This window comes from Poecilia mexicana, unplaced genomic scaffold (assembly GCF_051168715.1).
Source record: "Poecilia mexicana isolate PSO_F unplaced genomic scaffold, ASM5116871v1 scaffold_9, whole genome shotgun sequence".
NCBI classification, from domain to species: Eukaryota; Metazoa; Chordata; class Actinopteri; order Cyprinodontiformes; family Poeciliidae; genus Poecilia; species Poecilia mexicana.
The window spans coordinates 27,738,281-27,754,411 of record NW_028263378.1 but is presented as its reverse complement, the minus strand read 5'-3'; the positions used below and the strand labels follow the sequence as shown (position 1 = coordinate 27,754,411).

At 39.7% G+C, this 16,131-nt stretch overlaps 1 protein-coding gene across 3 annotated transcripts in view; it reads right to left on the bottom strand.

Moving 5' to 3' along the window:
- Positions 1 to 16,131, bottom strand: part of sema4c (sema domain, immunoglobulin domain (Ig), transmembrane domain (TM) and short cytoplasmic domain, (semaphorin) 4C) — a 129,710-nt gene that overhangs the window by 39,357 nt on the left and 74,222 nt on the right. The window lies entirely within an intron of this gene.

Here is a 16,131-nt window from a genome sequence, read left to right as displayed (position 1 = left end):
ACGTCATCAGTTCTCACCTCGGATGATGAATTCTCTCTAAATCCAGCTAACCCAACGGGAGTTGACAGGAGAGGAACATTTGCAGGCCCCTCCTCTGTCAAATTCTGTGTATGTTTCAGCCTTTTACGAAATAGCTCAGGAAAACTAATGATGTACACGCCACAATTTTTTAAAATCCTCTTCCAAATGGTTCCTGGACGTGCCGGGTCCTGCATGTCGGCTTGCTGACCTGCTGAAAAACTCCAGCCAGATCAGCTGTGAAACCTGTTTCTAACATCTGAGACTATAAACACTAAGAAGAACCCATATTTTTACTGAACAGACATTGAACAGTTTGAATTGCAGCAATAATGGATCCAGTTTGTTGGAAACTAGAATGACTTCACATTCAGTGAAGTCATTCATTCACTGAATGACTTGATCAGATTCATGAACCTGAAATACGAAATGTTAGGATAATTCAATAGAATAGAGTCAATGTAAAAGGACTGAGCTCAAGGCTTTAATTCCCCACTTAGTACAGCTAAGCTAGCAGTTTTCTAAGTTGTAGTCTTAACCTAGTGTAGTCAAAGTTGGTTAGCATAAATAACGCAACCAAACAGTTTTCACAGCATAAGAGGATGTCTCTACTAATCTTCTGCGTTTAACTTTCCTGCTTTCGGTTGTTCTTTTGCCCCCTACTGAAGGAGGAGCTAATATGCCAGCTAACCGCAGCGTAAATCCTCTGGCTGTGGTTAGCTGGCAGGCTAATTAAACTAGCCTGTAACCACAACAATGGCAACCTCAAAATGAGGAAACAGTTGGCAGATATTTCCTTCGGGAGTTGGCGAGCTTTGGAAAATTAAACAAAACTCGACACAAGGTGAGTAGTAGATTTATGTTTTGTGGTCAAAGCCGAGTTCCACAACTGAAATTACATAGTGACACCAAGGAGGTTAAGATACAATAACAAGTTCCAGTTTCCCTTTGGGGATCAGTGGCAAACCATCCACAACACTGAGTAGCAGCTCTAAAGAAAGGTTTACAGAGCCAATATGCAGGAGAGTAAATACAACCAAACTCTGACTGAGCCAGCTGTCGACTGGCTCTTTTGTCACCTTCCCATCTGTCAGGCAACAAGAGAAAGAAATCCATGGAGTCTTTTTATTCTTTTCACCCCCAGGAATTTCCTTAAAGAGCCGTACAAAAGTATTTAATGCCCAGAAATGTTCACGTCTGTGATGAACCAAAACAAATGCATAACACACCTTTCTGATTTAGTTGTTTGAAGCAAATCTAAAAAGAAAAGCTTTCTTTTCCTTTTAATTCATTTTTCTATCATATAAAATCCCATCAAAATGTGCTGAAGTTATTGATTACAGCATGTCAATCCAATATTAATGTCACTATTGGTCCTGATATTGAAAAAAAAATAAATCCAGCAGATCTATTCAGTTTTACTCTATGCTTGGTGCTGTGAGCAGCGCCATGCTTTATTGTTTATTTTGCATTATTTTTATAGTTCTAATTGCACTTTCAGAAGCATTTGGAGGAAGGTTTGTTAGTCAACCTGTTGTTTTTGTCAGTTTCTTTATTATTTATTTTACATTGGCTGTTCTATTCCTAATTGCACTGACTGAACAAATAAAAAAATGTTTTTATATGTTTGACCAAACTAGTGAAGCCATTGCTGTATTTAAGCTGCACAGGTGCAGAGTTATTCAGTGCATTTATATCTGTGTTTAAAAAAGAAACATTTTAAGTCAATTCTGCTGTTTTTCTGTATTGAATCGGTATCGGCTGATACTAAACCTCGGATATCTGTATTGGTATCGCAAGTGAAAAAGGTGGATGGGTGTTGTAATGCGGCGAAATGCAAAAAAAGGGGGGAAAAAAAAGTTATAAACATTTGCAAGGCCTTTATATCTGTAAATAACGGCCTCAGTCTGTAAACTGAAAGTCCTGTTGGAGCCTTGCAGATCATCGCGATAACGTTTCAACGCAGCACAACAGAAGCTCTTCGGACGTGCGGGAAACGATTCCTGCAGGATGAAGCGCTGCATGGGAAGTTTCCAGAGCTCTGTGTTTACTCTGGGAGTACGGGTCTGTCTGCAGGGCAAGTCTGATAAGTTCCAGATCTTCATTTCAGAAGCGCGATAAGGTGATCATGTGTTTAGAAAGGCCGTGCAAATAAACAAGACGCAGATATGCTCGCCCGGAGCAGCTCTGGCTTTAATGAAGGGTGCAGCGGTCTGTGGCATCCCAGCTGTCGGCGACAGGTCTGAAAGCACAGCTCTTCACAACCCGCGGCTCTTAAATTCAATACATATTGATGCATATAGAAGATATTGCCATTAAAGGAGTGCACAATCTGTGCAGAATCACCTATTTTTTGTTTGTTTTCTTTTTACTTTAGAACAAACTAACTTTCAACGGCTTCAATAACGCTTTAGTGCGTTGTAAAGGCGGCCTCGTTATCGAGCCGCATGCCAAAAGGTGCACATTCATACACTTGTTCAATAAAGCTTCCATTAAGACGGGTAATTTCCATATTAAGAAAATCGACTGCACTTGTTCTAGAAAACAACATAAATTGTGCTTTGCCTAAATTAAATGCAGCTTTCAGAGCAGATTGTTAAAACTCAGCACTGCAGCATTTAAAAAGTCCCCACCACCCCCCACCTTGCCCGTATACACACACACACACACACACACACACACACACACACACACACACCCTTATGGAAAAAGAGCAGCCTATTCCAAGCTCAACAGAGCATCTAAACACAACAACACTTGGATTTGTTGGACCTGGAGGCATTATTGCACGAGGAAAATGAGATCCGAGCGACAACGTGAAGGGAATGCAGAGGACTGCGGTGTTTATAAATGCTCACTAATAACAGGTATAAATCTGCACCGGTGATTAGGTTGTTCATTGTCTTTGCATGCACATCCCTATGCAGGTTGCAGTTATAAAAGAGGGGGCGGAACAGGGGGTTTGCTCTTTTCAGGCTGTTCCTTTAGAAAATAAATTCGACTCTGGCCGCCTTGTTAAAACCCTGTTATTGCTTTGAGGAAAAAATAGAATTAATTTCTATGATTTTTCTAGTTTGAGATGATCAGAGAATGTTCTTTACATAATCCCTTCTGCATGACAGAAAAAAAAGCTGAGGTTCTTATGTCAAAATATGAAAAAAAAATACTCCCACTGCTTCACTCATCCATACAACACACACACACACACACACACACACACACACACACACACACACACACACACACACACACACACACACACACAAGTTGTATTTCTATTGGTATTAGGACTCTGCATTGACTTCCATTCATTTTGGTGAACACATTTGCGCCTAATCCAGATAATTTGCCTAACCATAACCATTACTAGTCTATTCCTAATCTTCCCTTAACCAAAACCTAATTCACACCTTACCTCTAAACTTGACCTCTGACCCCAAACAAGGGTCCGTGGCATTAGGACAGAGTTTTGTTCCTCATAAGGTCCTCAAAAGATTAGTAAACATGCAAGAAATGGTCTCAAATAAAATCACTAGGCAAGTACACACACACACACACACACACACACACACACACACACACACACACACACACAACAAGCCATTCTGATGCCCTCATCAGCATACAGACAAACTAGGGCTGGGTAGCAAAAGAGACAACAAAACAGAGACGACAGGAATGGAAAAAAGGAAAGTTTAGTTTCCATTCTCTGCACCGTTGTTGCTTGTAGTGCAAAGTCACCTTGTTTTTTCCTCCTCACTCCAAATCCCACGTTATCTGGGTGCAAAAAAATACATGCAAAAAAACAAAACAAACAAACAAAAAAAACATCAACGATAATGGCGAAGGCATGCATGCACATAATCGTATCCCATAAACTGAATGGGGATTTTTTTTCTTTTCTTTTTTTTGCATATTTCGGTGCTTTCGCTTTGCGACCGAAAATAGCAGCTGAAATCCATGCAGCAGGGAGCGGCAGGAACTGGTGTGATTTATTGTGTGACTAAGTGCTCGTGTGACGCGGTGGCCTAGTTGGGACGAAAACGCACGGAGAGAAGGCTGTTTTGGATGAACAAACAGGCTGCATATTTGTCTAAGCGTGCGAGAATATCTGTGTGGGAACGAAAAAAGAGAGAGCAAGACTGAACAAAACTGGAAGCAAGATGTAAACATGATGTAACAATTCCACACTCGCTGCCACCAAATTTCAAGTATTATTGTTTTTTTACTTCACACGATAAATATTTTGTTCATGGAATCAAGTTTTGTTTGTTCCTTTGGAACTATTTTTTTTTTAAGTATAATAGTTAAAAGTTGTTTAAATTAAAAGCAAGAAAAACTTTTTCAGGTCTGTGAATGTGACAGCAAATATATTTACACACTGTCACCACAAGAGACACCACAATTCACAAAAAAAACAAAACAAACAAACAAATAGGATCTCGAAGCTATTGGTTAAACAAACAGCCACTAAAAGCATTTCAATATTCTCCAAACCGCAAAAGTTTCAGTTTTTAATGCCTATTTTTCATGAAAGTAGCAACATTTACTCTATCAGGACAAACTAAATTACTTTTTGATGCCATTTTAAAACCTTAATTTTATGTTTTCTTTCCCTATATTTGCCTAACCCTCTAAGAAGAAAGTTTTAATGCACTATAAATAGTCTACAAGTGCCCAAAATAATGAACAGACAAGTTTATGAGAAAATAGGTCAGCCTGCTCAGATGTTGAAGCCACTTCAAGCTTCCAGCATGCTGAGGTGACTGACCCTTCAGCAGTGTGGATGGAGAGACTGCATACTGCATCTTGAAACCAGGGAATACTATTGTGGGATCATTGCCACAATATTTGAGTTGTACTTGAGTAAACTGAGGAGCAGTTTACAATTTAGGTAATTAAATTGTAAATTGGTAAAAATAAATTGCCATTATTTTACAAGGGTGACGATATGCAACTGAAGCACATGCAAAAACATTGAACAAAGCAAGTTGGTGAGATAAAGGTAATTGCATACTAGATCGAAGTGCAGATTTACTTTGTTTTCCCCAAAAGTTCAGTTGCTTTTGCGTGCCAAAGTAATCTCTACCTGCATCTCAAACAAACATTTTATGCACACTGGCAATAAAAAAAATGTGGAAACACCCAATACAGCCTGAATAAGTAGGTGTGTCCAGACTTTTGACTGCTACTGTTTATATTGAGCGAAATGTGCCGTGATATTATTTGCAAGAGAAAAAAAAAAATCTATCTGGAGCACCGAGACTAAACAAACCTCCTAATCTGGATAAGTTTGGGTTTAATTAAAACCTAAGAGGTACCCGAGGAGCAGGAAGGAGCGAGGAAGAGGAGAGGACGGCCTCGAGAAGCCGAAGGAAGGAAGGAAAGAAGAGGGGGGAGGAGGATAAGTACCGAAGTCATCTTATTATCTGAAGAGCGCGTCGTATAAACATCGGAGGGCATGTGCGGATGAGGAAGCGAGATGAGAGTGAGTGAAGAGAGTAGCAACATCCTCAAGGGAGAACCGAGCACATCTGCCGTGTTCCACTCAGCCACGCAAAAAAAAAAAAAAAAGCTCCAGAGATGTACGGCTGAGGCTCACACACACACACACACACACACACACACACACACACACACACACACACACACACACACACACACACCGAACAGTTCACATCTGCACACATAGGCCAACACCAAACATGCAGAGTTCTTGCGTAAGCACGCTTGCACGAAGCCCTCGATTGCTCTCCGGGGAAGCTGCGCGGTGGCTTCCACGTCTCGCCACCAGGTCCGAGGAAAGGTTCTGTTCAGATGAGCTCTGTCATTATTAAGCAGACACACTTACCATCTGCCACCACGTCATATCGGCCAGAGGCTACGTGCTCTACGCACTGTAATCTGCGTGAGTGTGGCTTCATCCGGTTAACGGCTACGAGACCCGCCGCAGCCGTGTGGCACGTCGATGTTCGTGAGAAAGGGGAACACGTCGATGAGCGTAATTTACAGAAACCGGCCTTCGTACTGATTAGGGGTCAAGCAGCAGCATTTGTGCGGACGACTTCGAAGCACACGTCCTTGATCTGCATTTATTGGGCCGCATTTGAAGACATGAGTGTTTACTTCTTCAAGTTATTAACATATTTATTTCATTTCCCTGTGGGATCAAGAAAGTATTTCTGAATTTAATTGAATTTGAAGTCAACTGAATTGAACCAAGTTGAATCGAATTGATCTAAGCTGCCAGTATTTGTACAGTGAGTGACCGCCTACCAGCCGTTTGGGATAAATTACCTGACCTCTGATGCTGGGAAGCAACTCTGTGTGGAGAAAAATGAAGAGAAAAACAAAAGAGAGATGATACGAAATCAAGGGGGGGAGAGGAGAGGTGGGATGATTCGAAAAGTCTAGTAGATGATGAAGGGAACAAAGAGGGTAAACGCAGACAGTCGAAATGAAAAATAGAATTCAAAACACAGAAAAGTCAGAAAGGCTTCACCGAGGTCAAAACCACGGGCGACGGGGATGATCTGAGATAAGTGCAGCACAATAGCTTTATGTTTTTCTGGCAAACATTTTCTGTAAGTGTGTGCGTGTGTGTGCGTGGAACTATGTTGAAAAAAATAAAATAAAATAAAATGCTGGCAAAAAAAAAGACAAAGATATGCACATGTACAATCAGAAAGATAGCCTTTGATGATAAATGATTGACAATGACCTCAGGGGTCATTCAACAACGTACTGAACATAGCACTAGATTAAAGCAAGAAAACATAGTAGTGCTTCAGTGATTTATTCTCCACAAAGATGATTAGAAGATTATGGAGGCTTTATACTAACTTTACACAAAACACAATACATTTACACCCCACAAGCTTTTTACTCTGTGCGCAGTCCAGCAGGGTGCACTAATTCTGTGTGCGCTTTTACACGTTTTTTTTTTTTAATGTGGGGTTTCAGGAAATGACGGTCTGACAGGACAACCCTCTCCACTTCCCCGCTGTCTGACCACGACATTTTTGACGCTCCTCCTGAGTGTACCATGGGAGGGTTAAACCTGTAATATAAACTGGAATCAGAGCTGCTTCAAAAAATTATTTCCACCATAAATAGACTCGCTAACTGGAAATGCATGCTTAAAAAAACAGAATTACAATATACTTCACACTTACAAGAAGTGTTCTATGTTAAATTTCTGGAAATTTGAAATATATATAAATAATGATAATGTGGAAAAGCCGCTAATCAAAGAGCAAGTTTTGTTCTACATAAAATCAGAAGTATTTTCCAGAAGTGTTTATAAGGTAGGATATACAATGATGACATATTTTGAAAAAGTACTGTATTTCACAAGCTCAGTCAGCTGATGAAAACAACTATGTCTGAAAAAATGAAGAAATAAAGGAGACGTATAAAATAGGCTCCACGGTCGGCGCACAGCAGGGTCTGATCGTGGGAATTTTTAAATGAGTAAGTTCATCACACAGCAGGAGAAGACCATGCAGCATGACAAAAGTTTAGATTCAGCCTCTGAGATAATGAGTCTGCCCAGTTTAGAAGTCAATGTAGAGTTTTTTACTCTTCTGCGTAGATGTAATTGAGCTGCTTTTATCTGTTTAACTTGCCTCAAACTTTTTCTAAAGAGCAACAGAAAACTAATGATCAAACATTAGGACACCACGCTAAAAGATCAGGCAACTTCTACAATATAAAGTTAAAAAAAGCAATGTTAGTAAACTCAGTCTATGAATGCAAATCCTTGATAATTTCACTGTCTTCAACAATTGTATTTTGTTGCCTTTTTATGAGTAAAATCTGAGTAAATGAATGTGTGAACATTTAAATAAATAAATAAAAAATAAATCTTGCTAATTTCATGTCTGTTCAGTTTCTATAACTCCACTAACATCAGGCTCTTTGTTTCCGCTAAAACTAGTTGAAGTAGTTAATTTTTTTTTTTTATCTTCGCTAACTTAGCTAATGCAGCTAAGCTGATTTAGCTGACATATTCCAAAACATTTACACAGTATAATTAAGTAATTAGGTTTTAGTAAAACTCAGTAATCTTAAACTTGGTGTTTTTACCTTCAAGTTTTGCTTTCTCCTAAAGTTATCTTGCTAGAGATTCCCAAAACTCTTAATAGCTAGATGAGAGATTGCTAGCTAACAAATGCTAACAGGCCATCCTTTCATCAGCTAAAAAATTGCTTCTTTTTTTTCATTTTACTTTGACCACAAAAACACCCAATTTCTAAGCAAACATTTCTCAAAACATGTTATTTTAGGGATATTTTGCTGTTTCCTTCCTTTAGCTAACCATTAGCAATTTCATTTGAAATGATTATGATTACAGCAGCCTGCACTCTGTTTATAGCCACATAAATCAAAACATTTTCTTTTTCCTAGATATATCTGCATGGCAGGAGAGCATTATACCTGGAAGGAGTCCGCATTTAGGTTTCACATCTACACACCGCCCTGCTTTGTGATGCACAAGTGTCAGCGCATCCTTGAAAGCACGGCAATAAAAATATTTCACACAGACCAAACACTGTAAACTGCCTCTGCAGCATCATCCAGCAATAAGCCAGCATCATTAAGGAAATGGCAAGTGCAGCAGGCAAGACGCAAACCTTGACAATGAGACAAGATATAAGCGAATCTGCCCGTGTGTTGTCATTAAAGGCAAGCAGATCAACAGTCTGCTCTGAAAGTAATGAAATGCAGAAGCAAGGACGGTAATGTTTGCTTTCAAAGCGCAACGCAGATCTTTTTTCTTTTTAATAAATGAAAATAAGTCAAACACTGAAGGGAATCAAGTAAGGATAAAATGTGACTGTGGAAAGGCTTGAAAGTCAAATGCAGGGAATTTGATGGAGCTCCAAAATAGACATAAAAGACAGGAGCAGTTTTATGTCAGATAATAACTTTATTTACACTATTTGGTTTAAAATCAAGTCACTGCACTCGATTTAAGTATTCACTCTCTCAAGCTCAGGCTAAAATTTTCTGTCCCTCCATATAAAGAGGAAGTGTCAACAAAAACTTAACTGTCCTACATTTTGCTTGTGCATCCAATAAAAACTAAACTGACTGTTGAGAAATTTCTTCACTCAAGAAAAACAAGCTGACGGTCATGGTGTGCAAACTACCCCAAGCATTCATTACCTTTATTCCAGTAGAGCTGTTTAAAAGCTGGTGGTTAGTCTTTGGCTTAAGTGGATGAGCTCAAATATTGGTGTCACTTTGGTCTGTTGTGGTAAAGAAAGAGCTTAGCCTCGACTCCATGGATGGATGAACGAACAGACAGATGGATTAACACGGCTATCGGCAGGTTACAAGATGGTTTCCTTTTCAGATTTTGTGTTTTTAACACAGGTAAACCTTTATGACGGTTGTGAATAGGTCACTACATTCAGAAATCAAACATCAGCAGGTGTCAAAGTCCTGTTTTGATGTGTTTCGTGAAAGGTGCTGTTGGAGAACTTCACTGTAGACAAGGTTTCTGCAGATTTCAAATTTAATACTTTTAAAGACCTTTTTTAAGAGCATCATGAACGGAGCTTAAAACCTACCTCTCCCCAGGAACTAAGGCTGGGCAATAAATAAATAATATATTGCGATAGATGCGTGATCAAAATCAATATAAAATACATCTGATAGAATATTCAATATTCAATATGTAGAATAGTCAATGAACTCTGATCCAAAAAGCATTCCGGGAAATGTAGGCAGAGAAAGGCTTCTGCTCAAGCTCTCACAGTGACCCAACCAAGGTGAGTGGCATCAACTAACTCAGCCACTCTTTGGTTGCCTAGCAACAACCTGAGGAGTAACTTGCAGTGGTTTCAGGTTTCGCCACAGTGCCTCATAACGTCTTAAAGATAAGAAACAGGAAAGGTCACGCCAAAAGGTTTGGCAGAATTTAAGATATTTAAAACAAAAAACGTAACAATGGTTTTCAATTTTGACAAATATTATTATTGATATCGACTGATATGAAATGATTATATCATGATAGGTTTTTCAGGCCTAAAAGAAATTGGTGATATATTTGTACTTATCCACAACAGATGGAAAATAAAAAAAAGAAAAGAGCTGGCTAGCTAGCAAGTGTATGCTAGCAGTGAGTCGCAGAATGAAGATGTCTGCTTGTGGCTGAACCTTTTGCCTGACAGAAAAGTCCAGTGAGAAAATGAAATAGGTAGAGTGTCCAATTAAATACTTGTGCCAAGACAAAATTTAAGACCTGTGACTAACTTGACCACCTTATTTTAAAAAATAATTTAAGACTCTTTAAGCATCAGTGGACAACCTGTATAGAATATCTCCGGCTTTGACTGAGTGCTTCTTCACTCCTAAGCCAAATCTATTCAAGCCAATCTTCACCAGAAAAAACCCCCAAACATACAAAATTCAAACTGCTGGACAATGTCAGGGACACACACGCCCGCCGCCTGTTGCTTCACGGCCGGCTCTCGGTCCAGACCTCGCCCTCCCTTCTCTCTGCCTGCTATAAATACAACCCAGCCTCCTCTTATAGCTTCTAACCGCCGAGCCACTCGCACACTGAAACTATGATTAAAGGCCTGTTTTAGGGCACGCTTTGAAGCGGAGATGAACACTGAACGAACCGAGGCAGACAGACAGAAGGCAGGAGAGAGGACGTTGTGCAGCAGTGCGGGCGAAGCGTTGTATTTCACCCGTAGCTCATCTAGACTGTCTCTGAGGAGGGGGGTAAAAAAATAAAAAATAAAAAATCAGAAAGCACAAAGACAAACACACTTCCACGTTGATGTACAAGTTTTAGTCTCTTGCAGAAGTTCACTGAAAAGGAAGATGTACGACAGAATGGGAGCACAGAGACGGAAACAAGAAGGAGAAAGGTATACATACCTCGGGCTTTTTGCATAAGTACCTATTGTCAGGATTCTGTTTTTCTCTGCTTGGTTTAAACAAACTCTTGTGTGCATCTTAAAGAGGCTTGACACCTCCCGGTAATCTTTGCCGCTGCATTGGTATTGCTGCACTTAAGGAACAGTCATGCTCATGAAGAAACTGAATTTAACAAGTTTGAGGAACAGAGGATGTGGTAAAAGATGAATAAACTAGCAAGGGAACAAGTGACCCCACGGAGGAGATGGTTTCTGGGATTTATGGGGGCGGCGGGGGGTTCTAGAAGAAGATGAAAGGATGAGGGGTGTGGCGTGCGGGGTGAACTAAAAGTTGGGCTGGATGGGGATGGAATTGGGGGTTGGGAATAAAACCCACAACAAGAAGAACAAGCCAGAAGCTGGTTGATGCAACGAGTGAGGTTTTTTCCCAGCACACCATTGGTGGTGAAGCATTCTTGACAGAACCAGCTGGACTGAGTAGCAGGGTGATGAAACATCGCAAGGCGATGTTAAAAGGGCGGCATGATGTATTTTCCAGCCACATGCAATCATTTCTTAGTTCAATCAAGTCACTATGTTGCCTCCAGTTGTTATAAAAATGCTGTATATATCAAACATGACTTAAAATAAATTTGATTTCGCAACTTAACACCTTGAAATTGGGCCTCTGTTTCTTTAAGAAAGTCCCGCTCTTTCCCAACACTCTACCTCCAGGATGTCATCACAACATGGCTCCTCTATTAACCCTTTAACTATGTTTTTATTAGCATGTCACTGAGAAGGAGCTCATAAAATGAGTTTTGAAATCACTGTTCCCTGATTTCAAAACTTTCCCTGAAGTGGTGCTTGTAATCCCAGTTGAGAACTGTTCAATCAAGTGTTTCTCCTAATTTCTGCCGGCTAGTCTGAAGGAGCTGAGTGGCAGAGTCATGGGGTAGGAGCGCTCTGTGAGGCAGAATCTTGAAAGCTTGGAGCTTCATCCTCTGAGGTGGGGCTAGGTCCATCCAGGCCTTTTGCAGAGCTGAACAGTTGCCACGGGAGATTAAAGGATTTCTCAAACATGCATGAAAGAATCCAAAACAACACAACAGGTGTGTTTCTGATGAGGGAATAACATGTGAACACGATGTAAAGCTCAAGGCAGTCAGTTTTACACGATATTGCCCCTTTAAAAGAAGGGGAATTCTTCCGGATTCTTCTCTTCCCAATCACGCTCGGGTTAAAGATGCAGTCGGACAACAAAAAACATTTTCCCCTTCTCCTCCGCCCTCTCCTACGCACCACTCGGCGAAAATGATTTCTTCCCCGTCCTGTTCTCGCAACAGGCCGGCCATGAGATAGAAAACGCCAATCCCCTTGCTTCAACGATCCCCCAAACGGATTCAGAAATACACGGCCTGCGAATTACAAGTCTCGTCTGGTATAAGTCGAGAACTGATGTTCAAAACTGTGTCAAATCCTCTTACTGAATGTAACACACCGGAACAGGACGGTCATGGTGCCGAATAACACGGAGACGTCTCGAAGGGGAGGGGGGAGAAAAAAAGAAAAAGGTCACAGGGGCATGATGAATAACGCTCACATCGCCAGGAAATCGGATGAGCTTCTTAAATCAGTTCTTGACAACCATCCATGACTGTGTTTGTGGCACAGCTGTGGATCGTTTTTCAGCATCTCCCTGTTAAAAAAAAAAAAAACCCTGACTTTTAAGAACCCTTAGTACCAGAGCACTGGTGTTTAGTTTAGTCATCTATCTGCAGAAAGAATGCAGAGGATTTCTTTAAGCACTTTACTCCGTAATGTGTTGCATTTAATCTTGGATTATAAAATATAAGCTGTGAATTTCGGTCTGTTACATTTATGAGGCCCATTGATTGGATGCGAGACTAGAACCTTTAACTGATGTGAACTAAAGTGCACAAAAAATAAGAAATAAACACAAGCTGGTACATTAGCCTTATATATTACTGAAGATAATATATTCCAAGAAAATATGCATATTACTAACCACTTTGGCTTGCTTCATGGCAGAGTTATATACCTGAGCCTTCAAGGTCCATTTTATTTAACTAAGATTCTTAAAAGGAACATAAAAACAGCTCTAGTAGAATATAAAGCATGATGTGACAAAAAACAAAAACAAAACACAATTAGCTTAGTATTCTACTTCTGCCTAGAAAGTTTCAGGAGCAAAAAAAAACTACTTTTGGTTTTTACCATATCAAAATAAGATAACAGATAAGAGACAAGATAGCCAGAAATTGCGTACGCTGTAAACAATCCTGTAGAGAGAAGGGCCACCACAACAAAATTTCTTAAACATTTCACTTGCTCCGACTGTAGTTGCTCAATATTTTAGAAGCTGAACTGCTTTGTTCACTACAATCGAACTACAATTTCATATCAATATCATCGTTCACACCAACACCTTCTGTTCACTGATTGGCCCAGTTTGCAATTCAGCCAGAGAAATTGAACTTAATGAAATGAAATCTCCAAAGCGGGACTGAATGGAGACGAGAATCTAACAGAATTGAACTGCAAGGCAATGGTTAGACTTGGTCTGAACTTTAACTGAGCCATATTTCTATATGTGAAATCATGATACAGATTCATGTTTAGGATTGTCCAGCTATAAGTTGAGCATCAGTCAGTCTCAAATTTAGCATTTTCAGGACTCCTGTTCCCATGGTTTCACAGTAATTCTACTGCCTCTGCCTCTCAAACAGCGTTTTGCATGCAAACAGGTCTTCTTAGTCCTTTCTTCCGACAATAGCCACTAGTTTGTCCCTCTTTAGTCTGATAACAGAAGCAAATTTAGTCATTAATCATGGAGATGCATCACTTAAATCCTCCGAAACGTCACGGCCTTCCGAGAACTCCACACCAATCCACATTAGCATCCCAGTTCCACGGTGACAGTGTAAAACATAAGCGGGGATGAGATGAAAGCGGCTGAGAACAACAGTCCTCCACATGTTTTACTGAACAGTCAGTGTTACAGTTGTGATGGCATAATTGGAAAGCTGTCAACTTGACAAAAGAGTTTCCTTCACCTGAACGCATCATCTCCACTGCTGCTGCGAGTCGCACCAAGTGCACACACACACGCACGCGCGCGCACACACACACACACACACACACACACACACACACACACACACACACACACACACACACACACACAAAAGAAGTTGTTTTTAAGTCACAGCTTTTTCAAAGCAGCATCTCTGCCTGTCATACAAATGAATTCCAACAAACACTCACTTTATATACAAGGTAGTGTTAAACTAGATGGTGGAGAGTGGGAGCAGCGCTAAGTACCAAAAGATAATCAGATGGAGAGGAAAAACATTTAAAAGCCAAATTTTGTGTTGTTTATTTGGAGCAGAGTTCATTTATTGGATTCCTTTTGACAGCTGAGCTTTAGCCAAACCAACCTGGCTGCTGCAGTTCAGGCTCACAGAGACAGACTTCTATACGCTAGATGAAACCAGACATTTTAATATTGTGAGTAAAATGTCTTGAAAAGCCAAACGGCTCAGCGGTGGAGCTGACGCACCACATACAGAGGCTGCAGATGTAGCCGGTTCGATTCCTGGCCCCGAGGCGTTCGCTGGATGTCTTCCCCTCATTCCTGTTCACACAGTGTTAAGTAAAGGCCAATAGAACCACAAAAAGCATTTTTCACTGCCTGAATTTAATTCAGACGAGACATTTTTGTTGTTGGTCCATTAGGATTAGTATGGAAGATGATTAAAACAACTAAAAGAAATAAAAAGAATTCAGTTTTTTTTTCTCGGAATTTGGAATATATGTATTTTTTCAGAATTCTGACTTTAATCTCAGAAATCTGAAATGCAAAATCATGTTTGGAGTTGTTTGTTCAGCTAATAGGTGAACCTCCATCAGTCAGTCTCATATTTTTTCAGGACTGAGAACGCAAAATCTCACTTTAATCACAGAAATTGAAATTTTCATCTCATAATTCAGCCTTTTTTTTTTTTATTCAGATTTTTCTCAAAACCCTAATTGTTTAACTTGTTATGCGCCATCAGGAATTTTGAAAAGGAAAAGTCAGAATTCTAATTCTTCATTTTCTTCAGATGCAGAAGTGACAAAACTGACGTAGCCGGATCAAGTCTTTCAGCAGCTCTGCCCATAATTCATTTTTTTATAGGACTCAGATCCGGACTCGCTTTGTTGTTCTGAAGCCACATTGTGTCCAAGCTCCAACTTCCTGGCTGATGTTTTGAAATGTTCAATATGTTGCAGCATTTCCAGATAATGTTCTTTCCTCATTATGTCATCTATGTTGCAAAGTTCACCACTTAGTACCACAGCAAAGCAGCCACAAAACACGATGCGTCCAACCCTGATCCGCACAGCTGGAGGTTATCTTCACAGCATAAAGTCTTTCCCAACCAACTCTGGCTCACTTTTTTTTTACCAGCTTCAGCCAGGATCCTCAAGAGGTCGTTTGAACATGAAAGTGGCAGCTGCGTTCATTTATACACAATACACAGAGATGAACCTGACTAGAAGAGGCTCCACAGTTCTTTATCTTCCCAGATGTCACTCGGTTTTCTCACAACTGTCCTGCAAGTAACGATTATTTTAGCAATCGATTATTCACACAATTAATCAAATAAAAACGTTGCCACATCGCGCAGATTTTTTCTTTAACTACTTAAATCTTCTTTTATACATTAGAAATACATCAAAAGTTGCAAATAAACAAATAATTTCCACTTCAAAAAAGAATGTTTTAGTTTTTGCCTAGAATGCAATAACATCACATTCTTTTACTGTATGCTTGATCATTTATCAATTCATTGATTAATTTTTACATTATAAATTAATTAGACAGCAAAAGGTGCTTAGTAGGAGATTTTATTTTCTGCAGAATTTGAACCAGGTGAAGCAGAAACATGAGGAGTTCTGGGTAGAACATGTTTACAGATAAAAGTGGATTTTTTTATTATCTTAATTGTAAAATGTTTTGATTTTTTGTACATTTCTGTCTCCATTGCAGCTCTAGTTTTTCTTTGGAGTCGATTTATTTTTATTTAAATGATTAATCAACTTCTAAATTAGCAGACAATGGATTCACAATGTTCCACCAATTAACTATTTACAACTGACCTATCAGGTCAGTTGTAAATGACCTGATAATGATATCATGATTCTTAAAAAAAATATTTTTAAGATATCA